Source organism: Passer domesticus, chromosome 1 (assembly GCF_036417665.1).
Source record: "Passer domesticus isolate bPasDom1 chromosome 1, bPasDom1.hap1, whole genome shotgun sequence".
In the NCBI taxonomy this organism is placed as follows: domain Eukaryota; kingdom Metazoa; phylum Chordata; class Aves; order Passeriformes; family Passeridae; genus Passer; species Passer domesticus.
The window spans coordinates 111,031,144-111,049,163 of NC_087474.1; positions in this window are offsets into that span (position 1 = coordinate 111,031,144).

Below are 18,020 nucleotides of genomic sequence, written 5' to 3' on the forward strand. Positions count from 1 at the left end.
CTCTGCCACTGCAAAACTCATGCACAGAAATTCAGTGGGATCACACCCACTAGGAAGTAAGACTTTTAGAATTTCAGTACCTGCTTCCTATTTGTGAATCAGAAGAAAATATTACTTTCCTACATCACTTTTTGAGAACTGAGACACATTTTTAAGGGCCAGAGAAGTACCAAAATAATAGACTATTTGTTTCAAAGATAATGCAAAGCACTGAATGGGTCATTATGGAATAATTTAATTTGAAGAAACATTACAACAGAGCAAAATGAATAGATTAATTTTGCTATTTGTTTTCTTTCTCTCTTTGGAAACATATAAAAGATACCATTTGTAGAATGATAACATTTTTTTATTCCATCATCTACCAGTGAAAATATATCCATTCTCTTCATTTTATAAGCAGTTAAATTGCTCTGACTGTTTATACACATCTATGAAAAAAAGACATCTACCTTAAGATTTACCTGCCCCCTCTTCCATCCATCACTAAGGGCATGTTTGTGTTTGGCAAAGGGATGCAGCAGGATGCCTGAGGTAGCTTTCATCCCATCTTATATGTCCACATATTGTTGTACAGATGTTAATATAAGGTGGAAGCAAAACAAATTCTAGAACTCAGCACTGTACCTGCACCAGTAAAGCTTCCCCTCTCATCAGCTGGTCTGGGCCCAGGCTGCAATGGGGCTGGGCAGCTTCCTGTACTTCTTTTCCGTGTAAACCTATCCCAAGAACAGTTGCATCACTGTTTTCATGTTCCTGCAATTTAAAAATGTATTTCAGCTTAATTGCCTATTAATTTGAATATGAGACTTGGATTGCATCTTAGTTTTCTGCCATAGTTTTATCTTAGAAACAGCAACAAAATGACTTTTCCTTGTGGCTCTGTAAGTACAGCTAGCTAAGGAAATTGTTCCCAGGGCTGTGTATGCCCCTTTTGACACTGCCAAGGTTACTTGTGAATAAGAATCATGTTTGTTTCTGCTACATCAGAAAACAATTAGTCTTCATTGTTTGCCAACCAGGAGTAATCAAAAGCAGTAGGGAAATTAAATGTATTTTCTGGTACATATGAAGATAGATATACAAAAACAAAAGCAAAAATGCAAATTATAACAGGGGAAAACTCCTAGACTGCCTCTTGCAGGAAAATAAAGATCTAGGCATTTGACAAACAGATTTTTTTCATCTTTTCTGTGAAGATGTATTTGATGGAGAAAACTCCAGATGTATGGTAGAGTGAGACAGAATAGTTTATCTGCTGTGGAAACAGTTAAGGTCAGAGTGCATACAGAAGAGCTATTATTTTGCTTAGGTTTGATTTGAAAAGGTGGTTTTAGCAATACCAATGGGGAAATTTAGCTCCTTTTTACGAGAATGGAGGAGGAGAGTATGGCTATGAGTAACCAGGAATGCACATTTAAGGTACTGACACGCTGCTCACCACTGTAATTACAGGATAGACAATTATCTAGGTTTGAACAGAGTGTGGATATTGAAAGAGTTGAACTGCTGGCTATATTAAACTGAGATCTGGGAGCAGTAAAGGATTTGTAAGTCAAAAATTAGGCACAGATCTGCCCAAAACAGAAAACACCTAGTTCACCAAACAGAAACAAAAATCCAGCTGGTCCAGAGAATCCTAAGCAGGTACCTGATTTTCAGCTAGGAAGCAAGGAAGAATAATCTTCAGGATGTATGCCAAACCGTCCAAGGGAACAGAGAACCCTCCATGTAGTTGGGACCCAGAGCCTGATCACTCACGTGAGGAGCTGAGTTTTCTTCCTGAGAAATCACAAGGTGTTCCTACCATGCACCTTTTCTGCAACAGCACCTGCCCAAGAATTGGGCTCAGAGGTTTGCCAAGCCTGAGGGAAGAGGAAAGGAGAGAAGAGAGGGAGCAGGGAAGGGCGAGAGCAGTGTTGAAAAGACAGGAGGAACACTGTGTATTTTCACGGGGCACAGTCCAGTCCCAGAGATGTACTTGTCTTTTAGAGGAATTAGACTGTCCTCTGGTTGGTGTTTGGATCTCAGTGTAAAATTAGTAAGAACTGAGCCAAACTTCCTGGCCATAAAAGCCCAGCAAGTTAAGATGCTGCTGGCCAGCTGTCAAGTAGGTTTAAAAGAAAAAAAAGTTTTAGCTCTAGATTTATTTACACAAACACTGCAAATGCAGTTCTGGATAAATTTTCTGGGTTCAGTATCACATGTTTTACACTGTATTGCCAGATTACAAGGCCCTGCACCAGCCCATTCCAGTCTCCTGTGCTGCAACCCAGGTGAGTTTTCTTCTCCTGCATGTGGCACATGTTTGCCATAGGAACCTGTATCCCTTTAACCCTGTCATAACTTTCTTTAACAGAGAATGTTCAGCTATAGACAGGCTTTTGAAAAACTAAACTAAAATTAATTTTTTTAAAAAATAATGGATTTGGAAAGGTAAATATATCAATTTTAATATGTAAACTCACATAGCAGAATATAATTTGGAAAAAAACCCAAACACACTGACAGTCAAATCAAAATAATTCAGTTTGTAAATAGCAACAGGACAACAGACTGCCTTTCTTAGACTCAAATTCTAGGCTAGCATTATGCACATTGTTAAAACTTCTTTCTATGTGTAAGCTTTTCTGCAGAATTTATCCTGGAGTAGCTAAACCTTGTGCAGCTGCTCCCTTGCTGCTGTGTGATTATCTGAGAAGCCAGCTGAAAGCTCATTTTTAGGCTTCTCCTTTTTTGTGGGGTATTGCTTTACAGTAGTTATTTAACTAAATGCTGTGTGTGACAAGAAGAGTTGTTTCAGAACCTAAACAGAAATACACTTGTAAAAATATTTAAAGCCACAGGCCTGCTATTCAACTGCTGACCAGTGGTTGTGATCTCCATCCATGTTGCTCCCAGGGGTGCCAGGGTGGTGCAGCGTTCCATGGGCACAAGAGGGATTTGAAATGGGGGACAAAGGCATAGAAAATAGGAGAGAACACTGGTAGTTGGAGTGGGTACTCAGGTGAGTGCAGAGAGGGGCTAGGTGAAGAGAAGAGCAGCACACAGATGTGCAGAAGCAGCCCCTTTGCAATATGGTAGGGCTGCAGCTGAGGCACCCTGGGCTGTGACACGGTGACAGTGCGTTATCCCATTGCTAACAAATACCCCAAGCAGAGCTCTGATAGCTCAGGCAGGAGCCAGAGTCTCACTGCAGCCAAGGGAGCCAACACAGTGAAAAGCTAAGAAGAAGGGGGAAATACAACAAGCTTTAGTAGATCTGCAGATTAAACCAGTGCAAGGTCCTTGTTCTGCTGCCAAAGCACAGCTCTACCAGGAAGCCTTGTGCTGTTTACCATACATACTGCATGGCAAAATTTCCTCTAGGTGACCACTTAAGGAGGCAAAAAAAATATTTTTTAAGGAAAAAATGCCTTCAAATGAAACAAAGCATAACAACTCAACAGGCTGGGAATGCTTAGGGACAGTCTGTTAGGACAGATGGCTGCTTAACAAGAATGGTCTCTTGACCAGGTTTCTCTGTCTGCATTCTAGGTGCCTGCACATAAGGAAGCAGATTACATGTGCTGTTTCAAATGTGCATTGATTTGCCAGTGGGGAGAGAGAAAACTCCATCTTTGATAAAGAATTTGATTTGATGATCATTTACAGACCACACCACATGAAGTCTTGACACTGTTTCTTCACCCTAATTACTTTGTGAGCCATCTGGTGCACCTGCTGTTGCAGGGAGGCAGGAATAACAGTTTTACACCCTCCCTCCCTTTTCTTTTCCTTTTTATCACACTGAGATAGATCTTTTAGGTGAACATCCACCTGACGTGGCCAGACAGTGCAGATGTAGACGCAGGTGCAAACTCGGTCAACCATGCCTCCAGATGGCTCTTACTTATTAAGGCAGCCAAAGTAATAACCACAGACAAAGTGCCTCCAAGAAAAAAAACAAAAAAACAAAAAAACAAAAAAAAAACAAAAACAAAAACAAAAACAAAAAAAACCCAACAAAAAAAAAAAAAAAAAAAAAAAAACCAAAAAAAACCCCAAAAAAACCCAAACCAAAACAAAACAAAACAAAAAAAAAAACAATAAAAACCCCAAAACAAAACCATCCTGCAGGAAAACACTGGGTTCAGACATGGAGTTTGTGAAGATCCTGAAGATGCAATCAAGCTTTGAATCTATGGTGGAAACAGAACTGGTCAAGTCCTCTTGAAATTTGGGTGAAATGACTGATAATTGAACAAGCATGAAAATGATTAAAATAGAGTCTCCTGAAGGCTGATTATATAAGCATAAGTGTCAGGAGGTGGATGCCAAGATAAAAGCCATGACTTCCTTTTCTCCTGTTGAGTTATCTAGTCTGCAGCCGAGAAAGCCAAGAGACAAAAGCAACAGGATATTTTATATTCTGATTCCTTTTAAATGCTCATTCCACATTTCCAGTGGCTGAGCTCCAAGCAAACAAACAAGAGAACAAAATGGAAAAATTGTGCCCTCCCTCAACCTCTCCTTCTAATATCTTTAATTACTGGTCTACAAAGCGTGAATGTTCAAAGGAATGAGTTTCAGGCTTGGGAAGCTGCCTCACTAAACAAGTTCATTTGGGCAGAATAAGCTCACAGGAGTCCAGAGGCCGCCTCTGCTCAATTGAATGAGCTCCCACTTGTTAACCTGAGTGCTCAGTAGGGAAAAGGCATCAGGAAAAAAAAAATCTTCTTCAACCAGTCATTCCAACATACCTCCTTCAGAGCTATCACTTATGAGTTGAGGCTTTTTCTGCCTTGAGGGACAGCACAAAATGGTCCCCTCCTCTTCACTGATCATTCCAATAGCTATGCTGCCTAAATGAGTGTTCCACTGAGCAGAATTAATTGCTGCTTTCCACCTGTATTTTCTGGAGAGAGGATTTGTGGCAGAGTGCCCAGCAGACACTGTGCTTCTGAGGATGCTGGGGCCAAAAAACAGCAAGCAAAAGTGATGGGAGGTGCAAATCCACAGGCAAGACTCCCTTGGCCCTGCCATGCTGCTAGCAACACACAAAAACCTTCAGGCTTGGCTGAGGAGCAGACTCAGCCCTGCTTCAGTCCCTCTGCAAAGTGAGAAGGAAATCTGGGGAGTGGGGGACTTCACAGTAGTAAATCTTAGTGAGAGGCAGGATTGCAATGCACACAAATTATGCTAAGCTCTCCAGTTCCAGTTCATAATAACTCTGAAAATGGCTTAGGTGTATGTCTCCTCTGAAAGGTGTTCTCTGAATTCTCCTGCCTGGAGGGGTCTTTAAAGCCTGAGGCCTATGTGCCATCAGCCCAAAGACTTTCATCACCATGAAGGCAATGAGATCCCAGACCTGTCTTATAATTCCTGACATACACTAGAGAATCAAATCAATTGCATCTCTCTCATATATCTAGGCAACATCCTTTTGACCAGCTTGCTTTCTTTCTCAGTAGCTTGCTCACATGTTTCTGAGGCAGATAAAGGTACAGTTTGACTTTCTAAAGAGTATTCCTCTCCTCTCCTCTCCTCTCCTCTCCTCTCCTCTCCTCTCCTCTCCTCTCCTCTCCTCTCCTCTCCTCTCCTCTCCTCTCCTCTCCTCTCCTCTCCTCTCCTCTCCTCTCCTCTCCTCTCCTCTCCTCTCCTCTCCTCTCCTCTCCTCTCCTCTCCTCTCCTCTCCTCTCCTCTCCTCTCCTCTCCTCTCCTCTCCTCTCCTCTCCTCTCCTCTCCTCTCCTCTCCTCTCCTCTCCTCTCCTCTCCTCTCCTCTCCTCTCCTCCCCCATGCACAAAACAATCACAGACAAAGAGAAAGGCAAGAGTGGACTGGAGAACTCGTGCCTTGAGCCTTTTTATGAAGGTGTCTGTCACTGCCATAAATACCCCTTTGCGAACACAGTTCAGAAACCTTAAAAAGTAAGATTATTTCTAGAATTTAGAACTAAGAGTTTTGTCCTTGGAGCAGTACCTCCTTCGCAAACCCACAGCCGCGAGACAGCTCCCCAGCACAGGAGCTATAAATGATGCATATTAAGCAGCAGATGGAGAAGGGGAGTGTAAGGAAGCAGTAAGAACTTCCCCACCAACCTGATAGACACTGTTCTCAGCAGAGCAAAACCTGACTGTTGCCAAGTTTTTTGCCAAGGTATGTTGGCAAAGACATAAGAAAAGGGAGAGTTTTACTGAGACTTTGAAAGAGGATAATACAAATAAGAGATTAACTATATTGTGGATGATCATTCTTTTTCAAAAACTCTTTTCAAAACAAAACACAGGAACAACAAAGCTACTTCTTAAGTCCTGTACTCTGTTGTGTGGTGAGAACAAAACTTTTCCTAAACCCCCTGTGTTATTTATTGCTCATTCTGTTTGCTAGGCCACATATAAAGCTACACCTCTGCCAGTCTTCCTGGAAACTAAGCCAGTTAAACCACTGCAGAGATATATTTAGGACAGAGGAGTTGTAGGGGACAGCTGGAGCATATCTTATACTCTTGTCTGTGGCACTGTTTACCCTTGTCACTGGGCCCAGAGTGAAATATCTGGTACTCATATTTTAATTAATGACAGCCAAGCAAATTCGAGTCATGAAGTTGTGATCAGGTCTTCCTCAGTGAAACAAGAATTTGGCTAAACCTGTATTTGGTTTGGTCTATAAATATATTGTCCTGTTAACAGTCTCATCCAAAGGTATCCTTAAAACTGGAACAATTTGTTTTTCTGAAATCAGGACTTGCAGTGAGTGCTGGGATTTGGATGTAAAATCCAAGGACAGTGTCTATGTCTTTTTGATGTTAATGATTCACAGGGTAATTTCTGAATTCACTGAAGGGTAGTTATCACTAATGCTGGGATTTGGATGGCAAGACTGTGCTCTGTAGGATGTTTTACAATGTTGTCCCTTTTCTGGGCTCACTGTGATCTACAGTACATGTTTATCAGTTCACATCCTGCATTCTGAACAGCCTGCATTGGCAGCAAAACAAATTTTATATCACTTATTAGTGATATAAATCAAGCATTCCAGCATTCCATTAATGGCAAATCTGAGACTCATAGCCAGAAAAGGGAACATTAGGATCCCCCTTTCAGGACAAAAAGATGATTCTTGCAGCATCTTTTCCCCAACTCCAAATTTTTTCTTCTCTGTTTTAAACTGAATTTCAAATTGGAAATGCAGAATGCCAGAGGTAAGTGAGAGCCTTTGCGACACACTGCCATATGCAAGAGGCAGAAGGAAGGCCTTATTTGCCTGGCTAAAGCAACCCAACTCTCTAAGAGGGCAGCATAAGAAATGAGCATTGAAAATGACTCAGAAGTTGTTTTCAGTAGCATTGATGTAAAACTTTGCACAGAGGCAAGGTTCCCAGTGGTTTCAGGTAGCTGGGGGAACAAGGTCTCCATGGAGCAAGGTTTCAGGGATTGCACTGAGGCCTGAAGGATTACTGAATACAGGAATTTGCCCTTGGATACTCCACTCACATTGGATTTTCTGTCTAAACCCGTGATTTTGTCTGGATGGATCCTGATTTATACCTCTATGATTAAAAGGGAGCTGAAGCCATCAGTGGAATGAACAAAGTTCTTAGGTCAGTGGTGGTCTTGCCTGGGTGAGAGCTGCAGGATCAGTCTGTATAATCCTGGCCAGTCTTTGGCATTTCATGAGCAAGTTACCTTTATTTATAACATGGTACAGCAGGACGTGTTGCTGTGACTGACTTACAGCAGCTGCAAGGTCAGAAGTTTGATACGCTGAGGGAAAAGTGTCCTGGCAATGCATATCTGAAGATTGTGTCGAATCAGGGATATGTAAAAGGTTAAATGGGGTAAGTCTAGATTTTTAGGCTTTTTTATATCTCTGACTAGCTTTTTAGAAACACCCTTGGAGGATCCTAAAGAGCACTTTCTATAGCAGAATGCTGAATTCACCCTTTTTGCCACCTTCTTTGACCTTTTTATCATCTCCTTGCTTCTGCTTTGTAAAATAAGAACCACTAAAACAACCCTATCATTAAATCCACAGCATCTATTCCTTCATTGATTCTTGAGAGGCGATAACAAGCTCAGCTAGGAACACATTTTAATAATTATACAGCTATTATTATCATTTTGGCTTTGCTAGGATTTTTGAAAGATAAATTGTGCAATCTATTTATAAGCTTGATAAGCAAAGAGGACCTAGTGTCCTTTCCCTTTACTAAATCCATGGCAAGTCTCATATGCAGAGTGAAATGAACTAAAAGAGCATCAAACAAAAAAATGAGGCTTCTAATTAAGCATAATCTTGCAGTAAGTGGGTGTAAGAAATACCTCAGCAGTGAAGGGAAAGAAAACTCTGTATTTTACACATAAATACAGACGTTTCATTAAATACTTGGAAAGTGATGATCTTCCATGAGTAGTCCCATCCACACTAACACTTATCCTAGGACAAATGGTGAGGGCAGAAAGCAACTCCAGGAATAATTTTGGAGGATACAATTTGAAGGAGATCTCTGTTTTACTCAGCTGGTTAGTTACATGATATTTATCTGCTCATTTTGAAACTGGATTTTGTAAGCAAAAACTAATGGCAAAAAGTAACAGGATAGACAATGAAAAATGAAAGCACAATTTCAAGGATGTCAGAGCTAGGGCTTTAAGCATGAAAGCAGTCCCAAAGACAAGGCTTATGGATGAGGTCCAGATAACCGTTTCCTAGCAACAGGAATACTATTAAGGGAGATGATGAGGTCCAGTTTAATGCGTTTATCCAGTGCTTTGAAGGACAAGTAGCATCAAATTCCTCATTTTATACAGGGCTACTCAACCAGGTTCTGTAGCTGTGTCTTTACAGGAAGAGTTTCTATAGAAATCAGTTTTGCATATATACGTCTGTATGTCTGTATTCATTTGTTAGTCCTTTCCTAGCAGAACATGGAAATAATCTTATTTATTGGGATATCCACTTTGTGTTATTAAATTAGATGCAAGACTGCAAATTAGGTAAATACAATTACAGTACCTACAATACCTCTTGGTTTTATTTCTGGAATATTTAGACAGGTTCACCCCCCCAAAAAAATCTGTCACAGTCCTTACAAATGTTTATTGTAAAAGTAACTTTATGGCACATCTTGAATAAAAAATTAACCATCAAAATGAGAGGTTAACACCACACAAACTTCTGTGAATAAACTTGATAACTTGGTTAAAAACATTGCATAATTCAGTAAAATTCTTTATAGTCATTGCTCAACAGCAGTATTTATGCATACATTGAGGTGATTAGCACCAAAGCCAGAACTGAATCAAAATGTTGAGAAGCATGGAGAAAATTATATATTCAACAGCCAAACACTGAAAAAAGTTAGTTGCTTCATGTGATTGTGCTTATGTCAATGCAGTCTTACTCTAATGAGCTACAAATATGGAAAATTAATGATCACCGTATTCCAGGTAGCCTCCCAAGCCAACTGTATTGGTTTTGTCCTGGTTCGGGACATGGCCAAGCTTTGGTGTGAGGAGCTACAGGGGTGGCTTCTGTGACAAGCTGCTAGAAGCTTCCTACATGTCTGGCAGGGACAATCCCTGGCAGCTCCAAAGCTGGATGTGCCACTGGCTGAGGCCAGGACAATTAGATATGGTGGTATTGCCTCTGTGATAACATGCTTTAGAAGAAGAAAGAAACCCATTATTGCACAGTTTTAATTGTGGCCAGAGAAGAGCAGAGTGAGAGTCTGTGAGAGGAACAACTCTGCAGGCACCAAGGGCACTGCAGAAAGGAGAAAGAGGAGAAAGAGGAGAAAGAGCTGTTCCATGTGCTGGAGCTCAGATTCCCCTGCAGCCTGTGGTGCAGACCATGGTGAGGAAGCTGTGTCCCTGCAGCCTGTAGAGATCCATGGGGAAGCAGAGATCCACCTGCAGCCCACGGAGCAGCCCCATGCTGGAGCAAGTGCATGCCCAGTGGAGGCTGTGACCCAGTGGGAGACCCAGTGGAGAGAAGAGCCCTGCTCCCAGGCTGGAGCAGCCTGTCCTTGGAGGGCTGCACCCCATGGAAGAGTGACCCACACTGCAGCAATTTTGGGAGCACTGTTTTTTGTGCATTGCAGCAGGTCACAGAGAGCTGTTTCCCGTGGGATGGACTCATGCTGGAGAAGTTCATGGAGAACTGTCTCACATAGGACTGACCTCAGAGTGGAACAGGGGAACGAACCCTCTCCCTGAGCAGTGAGATAAACAACAGGGGATGAACTGACCATAACCCAGATTCCCTGTCTCCCTTCACCTCCAGGGAGGCAGGTAGAATTGGGAAGGAGGGAGGGGAAGGTGTTTTTAAGGTTTTATTTTTCTTATTATTATCCTGCTCTGACTTTGTTAGCAATAAATTTAATTGGTATCTCTAATTCAAGCCTGTTTTGCCTGGGATGGTATTTAGTGAATGATCTCTCCCACAAGTTAACTCATGAACCCTTCATTCTATTTTCTCTCCCCTTTCCAGCTGCAGAGGGGAGTGAATGAGCAGCTTTGGTGAGTGCCTGGCACCCAGCCAGCATCAACCCACTGCATCAGCCCTCAGAGGATTGCCTTCTGATTTCCATGTCATATAACCTTTGAAATTATTCTTCAAATTTTTTGAGGAAAGAGGACAAAACAAAATCGGATTTGATAACTTTTGTTACTCTTTTGCCACTCAGGTTCTAGCTAGTACCTGATGTTTGTGGGTTTTTGGGTTTTTCAGCACTGTATCAGAGGTCTGATTCTCCTTTTTGCGCATTTGGCAGATCTCTAGATCCAAATGACAAATTCTAAGTGCATTTCTTTCTACAGCCCAAAATAAACATGATGCAATGCTCTAGGATGATAACATGATGCAATGTTATCAGAGTGTTACCACAGCCATCCTCAGGGAAATTTTCAAAGTAACCCTTGGTAGAAAGCTGGTTTGGCATCTCTTGTTTCGTTAGCCAACAGATGCAGTGGACTCAACAGCAGCACTTTTAGGATAGAACTAGCAAAATTTCAAGATTCTCTTATAGTGAGACAACAAGCATTTTTTTTTCCTTTCCCTCCATTTGCCTCAATGTGAATTTCTTTCCAAATCTACCCCCTGCCCCCCCACATTTAAAAGGCAGTGGTCTCCACAGGGGCTGGAAAACTGATGCATCCCATTTGACAGGAGATGTTTGGAGCAGCCTGAAGAAATGCCTGTGGGCAGGTTCTTCAGGTGGGCCTGCTGGGCTAGTAAGCTGCCTAATGGCATGCTAAGCAGCTGAGCAGCTGGGAGTGCTTCAGCCATCAACTCAGGTGACTCATAGTGAAATTATCTGCATTTTCACAAGCTCTGGGGATCAGTCATGCCACTTTTTGGGTTTCCTGTCAAGAATGGAATGAGACAAAACTGGCAGCCATAGTGGAAATATAATTTCTCATCTAATTTGGCAGGCTTGAAAATCACAGAATCATAGATTATTCTGAGTTGGAAGGGACCACAGGGATGACTGAAGTTCAACGCCTGGCCCTGCACAGGACAGCCCAAGAAACATGGGCTGTCACACCATGTGCTGAGAATATTTTTCTAAACCTTTCTTGAACTCTGTCAGGCTTGGTGCTATGACCCCTTCCCTGGGGAGTCTGTTCCAGTGCCCAGCCACCCTCTGAGTAAAGAACCTTTCTCCAATATCCAATCTAAACCTCCCCTGACATGACTCCATGCCATTCCCTTAGGTCCTGTCACCACAGAGAAGAGATCAGCATCTGCCCCCCCTCTGCCCCTCATGAGGAAGATGTAATTGCAATGTCTCCCCATCTCCAGGCTGCACAGTGACCCCAGCAGCTCCTAACACAGCTTCCACTCGAGGCCCTTCACTATGTTCATAACTCTCCTTTGGACTCTCTGTAATAGTTTTATGGTTTTTTTTTTCTTTTTTTATATTGTGGCACCCAAAACTGCCCCCAGCACTCGAGGTGAGGCCACATCAGCTCAGAGCAGAACAGGACAATCCCCTCCCTTGTCTGGCTGGCCATGCTGTGCCTGATGCCCCCCAGGACAGGGCTGTCCCTCCTGGCTACCAGGGTACTGCTGACTCATGTTCAGCTTGCCATCAGCTAGGATAAGGGAGTCCCTCTCCTTGGCACTGCTCACCAGCCTCTCATTGCCAGTCCATGTGAACCTCCAGGGTTTCCCCATCCCAGCTGCACAATCAGCACTTGTCTTTGTTAAGCTTCATAGGGTTGGTAATTGCCCAGCCCTCTCTTTTGCTGAGGTCCCTCTGCAGGGCCTCTCTACCTTCAAAGGTGTCAACAACTACTCTTTATATAATCTGAAAACTTATTTTCCTTAGAGTCCTGTGTCCAAGTTGAAGATGTTGAGGCGAGCTAGGCCAAGCACGGAGCCCTGCAGAACCCCACTGGTGACCAGTCACCAGTCTGATGTCACCCCATTCACCATAACCCCTTGTCCTGTGGCCACCTTTGCTTCTGAAAAAGTCTGTTTTCTCTGTACACCTCTCTGTGGAAGTTTGACTAGAAGCCTGTTTACATTAGTAAAGGATGGGATAGCACCTTTACATAAAGCAAAACAACAGACAGCTGCTTTCAGACTGTGTCATTTATGGAAATGAAAGCATAGTTGTAATAAATTAATGTTTTTATCTTTTATCTTGCTTGAAGAAGTTTGTTTTTTTTCTGGAAATAAACAAGTTATTTCTCTTAAAGGAAAGCTGAGGTACAATTAAGGAACATACACAGAAAGAAGCATTCCACCAGTGAAATCACTTTGCTCTTTTGACCCCATCTGCAGAATGCCTTTGTGACTACTTCTGTAACCTTCCCACTATAAAGAAAATCCGACTCAACTCTATGGAGAACTTTAGGCACTTTAAGTTTTTGATGAAATTTTTGGGACACCAACATGTAGGCTCTGTCATGACCAACAACTAGAGGAAAGCCAATATCTTTTTGTAAAGAAATAGATTTGTTACTTGTTAGGGAATTTGCCAGTCTTATTACTGTTTTTCACTGCTTTCAACATCAAAAACAAGGACTGTACTACCATTTTATTTTACACCTGAGCATTTCCTCACAAAATTGTGGTGTTAATTTAAAATAAACCAAAGGAAGAAAACAGCTGCTGGAGCCCTGAAGAAATAAACTGTAGAAAACACACAAAAGGGTTTGCCTCTTTTGCTGTTCTAGTTAGGAGCTGGGAGAGGAGGTTGTTATGATCTGCTCTTCCTCAGGGCCTGATGTTTCAAAAAATGACAATGCTTTCTAGCACCATTAGCTGGCTGTGCTGTTTTTTTGGTTTTTTTGGTTTTTTTTTTTTCTTTTTTTTTCGTTTTTTTTTTTTGGTGGTAGTAAAGGGAACTGAAATTTGGGAGATCTGAAGGTGTTAGGCTTAAGTCCCTGCTGAGTTGGATTCCTCACAAGAACACAGCAAGGAAATGCCAAATGAAGGGTTTTCTGTTTGACATTTCTACAGGTTGTTATATAATAGTTTATAAAACATCAAATGATAAATAATCTTTCATTTCCTCTGTTAGCTGCCTAACCCATGTCTACCTCCTAAAAACACGAGCTACAACTCAGCTGACAGAGCTTGTCTTTGACACATTCTTGTGGAAAATCATAGATAGGGATCCTTACACATTTGATATGAACATACAATTTAGCTGTCTACATTTGCTCACATTCAGCCTTGTCTGTCTGGATCTGAGGCTGAATGCCACAATTTGATTGTGATGCCATTAGTGTTTAAAGATTTCAAGTGACTAAACAGTTGCATATACATTTTCGTATTCTGTCTAACTGCTCCTGCTAGGCAGAAGCAAGTACTGAAGAAGGCTACAAATGGATTAGAGAATGTTAGAGCCCATTCTTTAGTATGCAATTCTTATTACAAGGTTATTTAGGGGCTCTCTTTTGGGGGTATCTCTGGATTAGGGATTTATGGTGCTAGACCAAGGATTTCTTGGTAGGTACTTAGTAGTTACATATGTGCCATATGTTGTTGTTTTTGAAGTTTCCCTGCATTTAATAGTATTACTTTTTTGGCTTTTTCTTAACATTATTTGCAGTTAGGTCAGAGGTCCACAATCCTAAAGCCTGATCTAAAGGCATTGCCAATACAAGTGTCTGAATCCAGTCCTTCTCAGTAAGCCTGTGAGAAATAACAACTAATTACCAGGTGAACTTATTCCATAAACACATGTGGACTGCGGGAGATGTCTGGTAACATCGAAAGAAGCAATCACAAATTATGTCTTGTCAGAAGGTCTCTGGAAGGATATTAGGGAGTTGATGAAACTCATGGTGAAATTCCATTTACTCAAGTCAGCATGGGATCATGTGAAAGAGAATACAAGAACCTCACCACTCCTCAGACAACTATAAGCATTTCTACCCAAACACCTACTGAAAATGAGTTGGTTAATGATGGTCAGATAAGAACACTTCATATTTGCCTCTCCACCTACAATGAAAGAGAAAAATGCATATGTGCATACCCAAAACCTCAGATTTTTATTTCATGTGCATTTGGCTATATCCCTCTTTGACTGTTATTTTTCTTTTATCAAGCATATCCTGAGCTGTATATATAATACATTATAGTTATGACCCTTAGGTGTTTTACACCATTCTAATAGCAAAGGCGTGATTTCCCCACATTAGGAAACGTGTGTTAGTCAAAGTGATAGGGGATTTTTACAAGCAGGACTGTTTTGGAATAACAAAAAAAATTCTCGTTCTGCCAAAAAATGCCTTGATTAGACTAGGCAGAAGCTTGATTTTCACCTGCTTACCTCTTCTGTCTGGGTAGAGCAGGTGTGAAATACTCCATAATTGAGCAAGTGGTTACATCTGCTCTCAGAGTCCCACATGAAATTATTACAAAGAATTAAAGAATTAATTAACCAGTAAGACTGAAAATAGGGCAGAATGTTTTGCTTCCATAGGGGTTTGATTTCTTTAATATTGCTGCTTAGATCAGTTAAAGATCTTCTGTTACTGGTTATAATCCCTGTCCATAAGTCCTCCTTAGACACAAATATTTAATTATTTTATTTTTGAAGATTTTTCATAGGAAAATATCATTACAGATACTGTTAATGGCAAATTGTGGCAGATCTTCCCATGGAGTCCTTTCAGAAAGTATCGCTCCATCACCAGCATTAAGCTGTGTCAGCTTTGCTGCTGCAGTGACAAATTTTAAATTTAATTTTAAAAAGCCGAGGAAGATAATGATTTCCAATAAATACTGTGAAATTCACTTCCTATAGCAGTAAAATGCACGCAAGTTACTGCACACTAAAATTTATACATTTGCTGCAATTCACCTTTAAGGAATGCAAGAGGAAAGTTAGTGTTTTTGAATAGTTGATGTGTTTTATTTTATCGTTTGGAAGCATGCCCATTATTCAGGATCACAGAACTCATGAATTGATGATCCAGAGGGAGGCTCTTTTACTATTGCATCTTCTGCACTGCCTCTATAAATATCTTTTTTTATTATTATTCTGCAGTTTTTAGATTTGTTTTATGGTGCTGGTTATTAATGTTCTACCTCTGACTGTTACCAAAATTCATAGCTCTGTTAGAAGTCTGACATGTCTGCGATATTTGCTTGTGCAGATAGTTTTCTTGCAGTAAACCAATCTGCTGGACAGAGAGAGAAATATTCTGCCTTTGATGGTGGGTATATTTCTGATTACAGTTAGTGGGAATATGTGGCTTCAAACAAAACCAGCAGCCCCAAAAGTTTAAATTACTGTGGGTGTAGAGCATGTGAATGTTTTGTATGTGATTGCATAGCTTAAGTAAAGAACAAGTAAATAGCTACTGCTGTTTATTCCTACCAGAGGGTGAGGATTTGGCATGAAAATCTTATGCTCTCTATTAACTTCTCTGGGTATGTAGAGGATTCTCCAGTCGTAGAAGAGTGTCTTCAGCTCATCCAAAACTGCAGCTAAAGGAGATCAATGTTACCAGCAGCGTCGACCTTTTTTATTATTTTTACAACCTTCATAGTTTCTATCCTGAAAATGCTGTTGTGATTATATTGAGGTTCCCCTTTCTCTGCCCTCGGGAGATTTTAGAGCCAAAAAGACACTAAAATCTTCGAAGATGTTATTTTGTATTTTACTTTCATCTTTGAGGTGTAGTGAAATGACACAATGCAATGTTGAAAAAGAGTCGTCAAAACTATGGCAACGAAGACTTTTATTTCTCCAGCGAGACAGTAACTTAGAGTCTGCAACCTACTGCAAATCATCTCTAACAGAGCAAACAATTCACAGACATTTAGTGAGTAATTGGATAGCTGCTAGCACAGCAGCTTGACAAGTGAGACCAGTAAGGAACTTGTTTATGGTTATGTGATTATATTGAGGTTCTTCTATGGTTAAAAAAAAAAAAGAAGAAGAAGAAAAAAACCCCCATGACCCTTTTTTGTTTTGTTTTGGTTTTTTTTTAAAGAATAATCACCCAGGAGGTTAGATAGCTCCTCCCCTGTAGGTGTGACTTCTAAGTTTGTTTAAGGTTATTTCCCCTCCAGGAAACACTCACTTGAGAAAAGGTAGAGGGAGAAAATGTGCTAATTGCTTCTTACAACTTCTTATGTCATTCTGTGGGTGATGAGGATGCCTGAGGGAGCTTTGCACCTGTCTTAACACATAACACCTGTTTATAACACACCTTTCAAAGAGAAAGAAAGACCATCTTTAAAAGCTCTAACATCACATTTAAGATCCTCTTTATACTGGCTTTGTCTTCTTTGCCTTCCAGCTCTTTCTCCTCCATGAGGAAGGAATATCTCTTCCAACAGCCATCCCTACACACAAGCAGGCTTGAGAAGGTTGGTTCTTGTGCAAAAAGCTGACAGCATGATCTGAACTTTCACTCCCGTGGGAGCATTGCTATTGACTTTAGCTGGACCAGGATTTCACCCTTGCCTGTGTCAAGTTTGGCAAAGATTACTGGCATGAAACTGGTCCTGAGGGAAGAAATTAGACTGCTTTTCTACACAAATGCCCAAATGTCCAATGTGTATGAAGAGAACAGGAAGGATCATAAAAAAGATTAATATTTTAGATGTGCTCGGCAGGCCTGATGATGCTCCCACTGAGGCGGTGGGAGCTGACTTGAGGAGCAAGCACGATGTGCCAACACAAGCACTCCACCTCTGCCCCTTGCCAGGTTTCTTTTACAGCCATCACAAGGTAGCTGCTTCTTCACTCTACAAATCCAAATGAAAGAAGCTTGAGTGGCCCAGGAGACATTTAAGCTGGTCACTGCAAATTGATTCACACAAGTGTCTCTGGTGTGAGGATGTGTTACTTCTTAAGCAGCGAGAGAAGGGGAAATGAAATGAAGAGGTTGTATGGCTGCTCTCGGGAGAACGCCAAGCTAACAAGAGCAGATTGGTGTTAATTTAGCTGAGGAAAAAGCCTCTCCTCTTTTAATGCTTGAAGATTTGAGATTCCAGAAACAGGCTGGGGAAGCAGGCAGTGGGAAGGAGTTGGGGGCAGATTGCTTTTTCTTAAGCAATTACAGAAGTATGGAAATAGGTTATGGCAGGTTAGGGAACAAGAATACATAACTTAAAAAGAAACACAAAAAAGGAGAACACAAATCTGGGAGAACAGCTGGCTCTTTGCTGATTCAAAAGCATTTCTTTTGGGAGAGTAGGGCAGGAAATTGCTGCTTTGCTCCACAAAATTAAAAAGAAAATCAGAACCCAAAGAAAGCCAAAAAATAAGCCCCAGAAGAACTGCTCCCACTCTGCTGCTGGACACATCCCATATCCTGTCTTTCAGCAGAGTAACATTAAGTGGAAAAGCAGTATGGCTTTGGAGTTGTGCTCATTCATGTCAGATAAGACTGGAACACAGCAAGAGCAAGCTGCAAGTTTGTCTCCATGTCAGCTCAAGAAAATGTACTGTATCCATAATCTCACGTACAATTTGAATGGTAAGAACTGTTGGTGAAAAGTGCAGTTTCCTGTCATGTGCTCCCTATTTCCTCTATGTAGTTCAGTGAAAAACCCC